This window comes from Carcharodon carcharias, chromosome 2 (assembly GCF_017639515.1).
Source record: "Carcharodon carcharias isolate sCarCar2 chromosome 2, sCarCar2.pri, whole genome shotgun sequence".
Classification (NCBI taxonomy): Eukaryota; Metazoa; Chordata; class Chondrichthyes; order Lamniformes; family Lamnidae; genus Carcharodon; species Carcharodon carcharias.
Window position 1 is genome coordinate 50,115,720 of NC_054468.1, and position 7,749 is coordinate 50,123,468.

A 7,749-nucleotide genomic window follows, 5' to 3' on the forward strand; every position below is an offset into this window, starting at 1 on the left:
GATGGTGGACAATTAAACAACTCACTGGAGGAGGAAGCTCCACAAATATCTCCATCCTCAATGATAGGGGAGCCCAGCAAATCGGTGCAAAAAATAAGGCTGAAGCATTCACAATAATCTTCAGCCAGAGGTGCCAAGTGGATGATCTATCTTGGCCTCCTCCAGAGGCTCCAGCATCACAGATGCCAGACATCAGCCAATTCGATTCACTTGACATGATATCAAGAAATAGCTGAAGGCACTGGATACTGCAAAGGCTATGGACCCTGACAATATTCTGGCAATAGTACTAAAGACTTGTGCTCCAGAACTTTCCACGCCCATAGCCAAACTGCTCCAGTACAGCTACAACATTGGCATCAACATGGCAATGTGGAAAATTGCCCAGATACGTCCTGTACACAAAAAGCAGGACAAATCCAATGCAGCCAATTACCACCCTATCAAGCTACTTCGAATCATCAGCAAAGTAGTGGAAGGGATCATCGACAGTGCTATCAAGCAGCACTTGCTTAGCAATAACCTGTTCACTGAAGTCCAGTTTGGGTTCCATCAGGGTCAGCCAGCTCCTGACCTCATTATAGCCTTGGTTCAAACATGGACAAAAGAGCTAAACTCCAGAGGTGAGGTGAGAGTGACTGCCCTTGACATCAAGCCCGCATTTGACTGAGTGTGGCATCAAGGATCCCTAGGAAAACTGGAGTCAATGGGAATCAGGGGGAAAACTCGCCACTGGTTGGAGTCATACGTAGCACCAAGGAAGATGGTTGTGGTTGTTGGAGGTCAATCATCTCAGCTCCAAGACATCATTGCGGGAGTTGCTCAGGGCAGTGTCCTCGGCCCAACCATCTTCAGCTGCTTCACCAATGACCTTCCTTCCATCATAAGGTCAGAAGTGGGGATGTTCGCTGATGATTGCATAATGTTCAGTACTATTCACAACCCCTCAGGCACTGAAGCAGTCCATGTCCAAATGCAGCAAGACCTGGACAATATCCAGCCTTGGGCTAACAAATGGCAAGTAAAATTTGTGCCACACAAGTGCCAAGCAATGACCATCTCTAACAAGATGGAATTTAACCATCGCCACTTGACATTTAATGGTATTACCATCGCTGAATCTCCCACTGTCAAATCCTGGGGTTACCATAGACTGGAAACTGAACTGGACCAGGCTTATAAATACTGTGGCTACAAAAGCAGGTCGGAAGCTAGAAATCCTGCAGCAAGTAACTCACCTCCTGACTTCCCAAAGTATGTCCACAAGGCACAAGTCAGGAGAATGATGGAACACTTGCCTGGATGAATGCAGCTCCAAAAGTATTCACAAAGCTCAACACCATCCAGGACAAAGCAATCCGCTTGATTCGGATTCCTTCCAAAATTATTGAGCCTCTCCACCACCAATGAACAGTGGCAGCCGTGTACATCCACAAGATGCACTGCAAGAACTCACCAAGGCTTCTTAAGCAGCACCTTCCACCTAGAAGGACAATGGCAGCAGACACATGAAAACACCACCACCTGGAAGATTCCCTCCAAGCCACTCACCATCCTGACTTGGAACTATATTGCTATCCCTTCACTGTCGCTGGGTCAAGGTCCTGGAACTCCTACCCTAACAGCACTGTAGGTATATCTACATCACAGGGACTGCAGCAGTTCAAGAAGGCAGCTCACAATCACATTCTCAAGGGCAATTATGGACAGGCAAGAAATGCTGGCCTAGCCAGCGAAGCCCACATCCCGTAAATGAGTGAAAAAATAAATCTTCCTGGTCTCTTCAAACTATGATCCCCAGTGCACTGGCACAGTCATGTGTCGCAGGTCCCTTTAAATAAGTGGCCATGACATCTTTCCAGGTCACAGCCTGTCAGCTCAGTGCCCAGACGACAAACCCTCCTTGGTCCATTGCGTGAGTAGCCCCCCCGTAACTTACACAGTTGGCTAGCGACCACCCTAATGACTGTTAACTAGCCCTTTCACGTATTATGCACTGTGTTAAAAGACGAAGGTGGGAGTCAACAATCCGCTGATTTCTGGTTCAGACTACCATCCACTGCCAGGGTAAGTAAAATCTAGCTGATTATTTCTGGTTGTTGGTAATTGGCCATTTTTCTCCCTTCCATGTTACTTAATCACATTACACAAATATTAACATTACAAAATCTCAAGTGACCACTTTTTTTTACCAGTTGTAAAATCTATGAAATAAAGGCAAAACCCTTTCATTAAAAAATGAGAAGATTTTGACCCTAAAAGATCTTATGCTAGTTAATATCATTCCACAAGTTAATTGTGAGTTCCTTTTGAATGCCCTACAGAAGAACTTTTAGTCACTTAGTATGCCAACAAACTACAAAATGAGGTGGGAGGCTGGAAATATCCTCTCCTGTCTCGTTAACATCTCTTTTATGGGTGTGCACCTTGTGCTCGCTTCGACAGCACATATATTAAAATTGGAAGGATACAGAGAAAATTAGCATGGCCCCTGCGCAAGGATGACACGCAAATTCGTGAAGCGTTGCATATTTAAGGCTTGGCCTAAATAGCCAAGTGGTTATGGTACTGGGCTTGTAACCCCAAGATCAAGAGTTCAAATCTCACAATGGCAAACTATGAAACAATGTAACTTCATCTGAAAAAACAAATGGAAACATGTTTGTACTCAAAAGAGTTACTGCAGATACAGGCGGGGGAGTCCCGCCCGATTGTTTATCCCTCTTCCGTGGCTACGTTCGCGGCCGGGTGTCCTTGGAGAGGGAGAACGCAGTGTCTGCTGGTACACTCGAGGCCTTCCGTGACCGATGGGCACCGCGGGGACTGGGGTGTTTTATTGACCCCCTTAATCACATTTTGGTTTAAAGTTTGTAAATTTCCTTTAAACTTTGTCCTTAGTTTTACAGCTGACCTGACTTAGGGGCTGTGCTTGATTTGTCCCTCATTTTGTTAATTTAGTTTAATTGTTTTAACTCCAAAAGAGATACTACAGGTACAGGTGGGGAAGGGGGTCGGGAAGGAGGAGGACCTCCTCGTGAACCTGCTCCTGGGCCTGGCCAAGTTGGCCATTAACAGGTCCAGGCAGCAGGCGATCGAGGGGGGAGTCCCACCCGATTGTTTGTCCCTCTTCTGCGGCTACGTTCACGGCCAGGTGTCCCTGGAGAGGGAGCATGCAGTGTCTGCCGGCACTCTCATGGCCTTCCGTGCTCGGTGGGCACCGCGGGGACTGGGGTATTTTGTTGACCCCTTTGATCACATTTTGGTTTAAAGTTTGTAAGTTTCCTTTAAGCTTTGTCCTTGGTTTTACAGCTGACCTGACTTAGGGACTGTGCTTGATTTATCCTTTATTTTGTTAATTTAGTATAATTGGTTTAACTCCAAAAGAGTTACTACAGGTACAGAAGAGATTCTACAGGTACAGGTGTGGAACGGGGTCGGGAAGAGGAGGACCTCCTCGTGAACCTGCTCCTGGGCCTGGCCAAGTTGGGCATTAACAGGTCCAGGCAGCAGGCGATCAAGGGGGTAGTCCCGCCCGATTGTTTGACCCTCTTCCGCGGCTACGTTCGCAGCCGGGTGTCCCTGGAGAGGGAGCACATGGTGTCTGCTGGCACTCTCGAGGCCTTCTGTGCTCGGTGGGCACCGCGGGGACTGGGGTGTTTTATTGACCCCTTTAATCACATTTTGGTTTAAAGTTTGTATGTTTCCTTTAAACTTTGTCCTTGGTTTTACAGCTGACCTAACTTAGGGGCTGTGCTTGATTTATCCCTTATTTTGTTAATTTAGTTTAATTGTTTTAACTCCAAAAGAGTTACCACAGGTACAGGCTCCTAAAGAGATTCTACAGGTACAGCTGCAGAGGGGGGTCGGGAAGGAGGAGGACTTCCTCGTGAACCTGCTCCTGGGCCTGGCGAAGTTGGGCATTAACAGGTCCAGGTAGTGGGCGATCGAGGGGGGAGTCCCGCCTGATTGTTTGTCCCTCTTCCGTGGCTACGTTCACGGCCGGGTGTCCCTAGAGAGGGAGCATGCAGTGTCTGCCGGCACTCTTGAGACATTAAATGCCCGGTTGGCACCACGGGAACTGGGGTGTTTTATCGACCCCTTTAATCACACTTTGATTTAATGTTAGTAATTCCTTTAAACTTTGTCCTTGGTTTTACAGCTGAGCTGATTTAGGGGCTGTGTTTATTTTATCCCTTATTTTGTTCATTTAGTTTAATTGTTTAACTCCAAAAGAGTTAATACAGGTACAGGATCATCTCCATCTCCACATCCATTAAAGCTCCAACAATCTTGGACAGGATGTTTTGCTCGGCGTGTGGGTGCAGGCCCAACACGCCCAAGCGTAAAATCGCACGCAATCACGTTGGGTGAGCAACCCAACATCATCGCGCACTCGCATGATATTTTGTGAGAGTTGGCAGTGTGCCTGCCGACAGTTAAGAGGCCCTTTAAGGCCATTAATGTATTAATTAACCTGGATTTTTCGCTGCCCGTCCAATGTTACAGTTGGTGGGCGAGCGAATCGGCCAAGTGGCCTTTGGATTTTTGAGGAAACCTCACCCAAGGGCAGGATGAGGTTTCCAATATTAATTTTTAAAGTATGTTAGGGCAGAACTTTTATAATCTATATATTTAGGTGAGTGAGTCTGATGTGTGGACATTTTCTTTCTGCATTTTAAAATCTTTATTTGATGGTTTTAAATTCTTTAGCCCCCTAAGGCAGCTCTCTGCCTTCAGGGAGCTTTCATTGTGTGCTCCCCAGCACACATGCTGACTTCAGCACTCACCCTTTTCCTGCCCCCACCCTGGCAACACTGAGCCTTTCAATGCACCTTTCATGCTGGCTGGCCATTAACTGGCCAGCCAGCGTGAAATCGCAGTCAGGGGCCAGTCTGCTCCATGGATCAATGTAAGGGCAGAGACCTTGTGAAACGGGTGTTCACTCATTTTCATTACCTCTGTACTCGGAGAACTAGGTGTCAAGAAAATTGATCCATTAGTGTCTAACCAATGGTAAAGAGACATACAAGGGAAAAATAGAAAAAGAAAAGGGTGGTAAAGCTTGTGTATGAAATAATTTTTTATGTAGATGTGGACACCCAGCAGATTCAACTTTGATCTTTTTTTCGTTGGTTATTAATATTAAAATTGCATTGTAGATAAATTCTGCACTGCTTCTAGTAGGGAGTTGCATTTAAAGGGAGTGCAGGTTAGAGAAGGCACAGCAACATCTTAGCCCTGATTCACTGACACTTGTTTTCTTTGAGCACAATTTTCTGCTGAGAGCAGAACCTTAACAAGGCTTCTTGCATTTCCTTTAAACTGCTGTTGTTCCTAATACTGTGTAGAAATTAAAAAAAAACAATTTGCCAACTAATTTTAGCTTTAAATCCAATTCATTTATTTAAATTCATTTTAAATTTGTGGTTAAACAGAATATAGTAAGCAAACTTTAAGATAAATGGTAATAATGTAACTACATTTCATGCTCTCTCAGAAAGGCTTTGTAAGGAACTAAGGGCAAGGGGGAACACAGATTGGACAATCAGGAAGGAAGGTTTTGCAAGAGGTTGAGGTGAATGGGGTACGATGGAAGGCAGAGGGGCAGGAAGGTTTTGCAAGGTGGTGGAGGAGGGGAAATGATGGAAGGCAGAGGGGAAACCGAGAGATGAGAAGCTAAAATGCTGACAAACAAGGGGTGAAAGGGATACCACGCATGAATGGGAGGGGATGCACGCAGACTCTGAAATAGGAAAGTGGGGGGTGGTTTGTTAGTGTGACACAAGAGGGATGGATCACATGGAGGCACATAATTGGTAGGGGGGTGGCGGTGTTGGGAAGGGAGACGCTGTGGTCTTCAGTCATGAGGGCAATGAGGAACTCTATGCAAGTCAAAGCCCTTGGTCTGGGGCTTGTAGTCAGGAGTCAGAGAACAGAGACACTCATGGGGCTCAGTGGAAAAGTATCAGAGAATAGAGACAGCCCTGGGACTCTGTGGACCTCACAGCCAAGAATCAGAGTGGAGACAGTCATGGGGTGCGGTGGGCATGCTGCAGGAGTCTTCATTAGAAGCATGGTGCACTCTAGCTCCAGGGAGGGGCAAGGGCTGTATGCACAATTGACATAATTGGTATAACAGCTTGGTGTGCAGGACTGTCTCACAGTTGCTGCCTGTGGGCTGGTTTGGCTCTGTACTGGGCTACAGATGGTAATTGGAGGCAGTTGCAGCCTGTATTTGGGGAACACATAATAAAGGAGGAGGCGGGGGTATGTCAAGCTTTCCTGGGGGGCTTCACCTCAGTAGGTGACTGTGCACACAGCCTCTAATTTGGGGGCAGGGGTAGAGGTCCATATTCGGCATAAGCAAGTCAGTAGTGATGAGCTTGGGGGTGGGGGTAGGAATGTTGACCCCAACAACTATGGGACCAAGTATTATGGAGGGAGGCTGGAGAATTACAGAAGGGAGCTCCACCTTCACATCGTGAGATTCCAGGCAGATTTCTGGGATATGGACAGTGAGAGAGGGAGCATCAAAGCTCGCTTTGAAATAGTAATGTAGAACCACCCATCTTGCTCTATTGGAGTTATGGCACAGTTATAAATCATAAGTAGAAGCTAGCGATTCTGAACAGGGGCTGGATGGGAGGGGTGCACTGCTGGAGTAAAGGGCCATTTCTGGGGACACCCTCTAATTTGTTGGTGCGGCAAGGGTGAACTAGAATCTGATTAGAGAGAAAGGAGAAAGACCTCCTTGTGAAGAAAGTCTTTGGAAGCCAATGTCTTTATCAGCATTGTAGCAGGAATACTCGGAAGTCAATGGCTTAACATCACATTCGCTGCATCACAAAATTACCATATAGGAATTTAAAATTTGGGTAAGCAGGCAACTGTTAAGGAGGCACAGATGCAGGATATATGGGATTCCATCAGTGGAGGGCAGGCACGTACTCTCCAGGTTTGACGTTCATAACAGACCAAAGGGCACCTAGTCACTAATCATGAACAACTTAATGTTAATTAGTATGTCAGATCAGAGATCGGAGCACTGAGCTAGGTTAGGTAGCGCATTTTGTTGAAACCATCTCATACCACTGAGTGATTCAGGTGTTATGTTTCTGGGATGGCACCTTGGCCACATCAATGTTTGTGTGTTTGTGCCTCAGAGATACAAGTAGGGCAGAAACCACTATAGACCATTCCGGTTGCTATAGGTAACAGCTTGTGAGCTTCACTATCTTGACCTGTTGATCATTAAAGTTTTTGATCTTTCATTTCAGAGAGAAATTTAAAGCAAAAATGGATACAGCGTTCAATGCTGCCTTTGTGAGGGTCCTAATGCAATGGAGGAGGTGAAAGAGGGAGAGGCAATGCCGAGCACAGCTCCAGGAGGAGGCCCCCCGCTCTGAGGTCTAGGGTCAGGGGAAGCCATAGCAAGAACAAATGAGTCAGGAGGCAAGACTCAGACAACGGAGGCGACTCACCAGACTTAGGGTAAACCAAAAAAGACTCATATTTAAAAATGAGTGAGAGACAATGCCGCACACATCTGCCCTTGTCCCGAACTCTGGTAGATCATATCTGCCACGTTCTTTGTGAAGACCTGATGCCTTGAGGAGTTGGAGGCTATTCCCTGCCAGTGGCTTTAAAGGTGACTGCCATGCTCAATTTATTTTCCTGTGGGTTGTTCCAGGGATCCACAGGGGACCTATGTAGCATCTCGCAGTTCGCAATACAGAGATGCATAAAGGA

The 7,749-nt window shown here is 46.4% G+C and overlaps 1 non-coding gene across 1 annotated transcript; it reads left to right on the forward strand.

Annotated features, from left to right (window-relative positions):
* Positions 1 to 2,429: 2,429 nt before the first annotated feature.
* Positions 2,430 to 2,536, forward strand: LOC121275506. The gene has a single exon (XR_005942478.1). It is a non-coding gene; the product is annotated as a U6 spliceosomal RNA (small nuclear RNA).
* Positions 2,537 to 7,749: the final 5,213 nt, after the last annotated feature.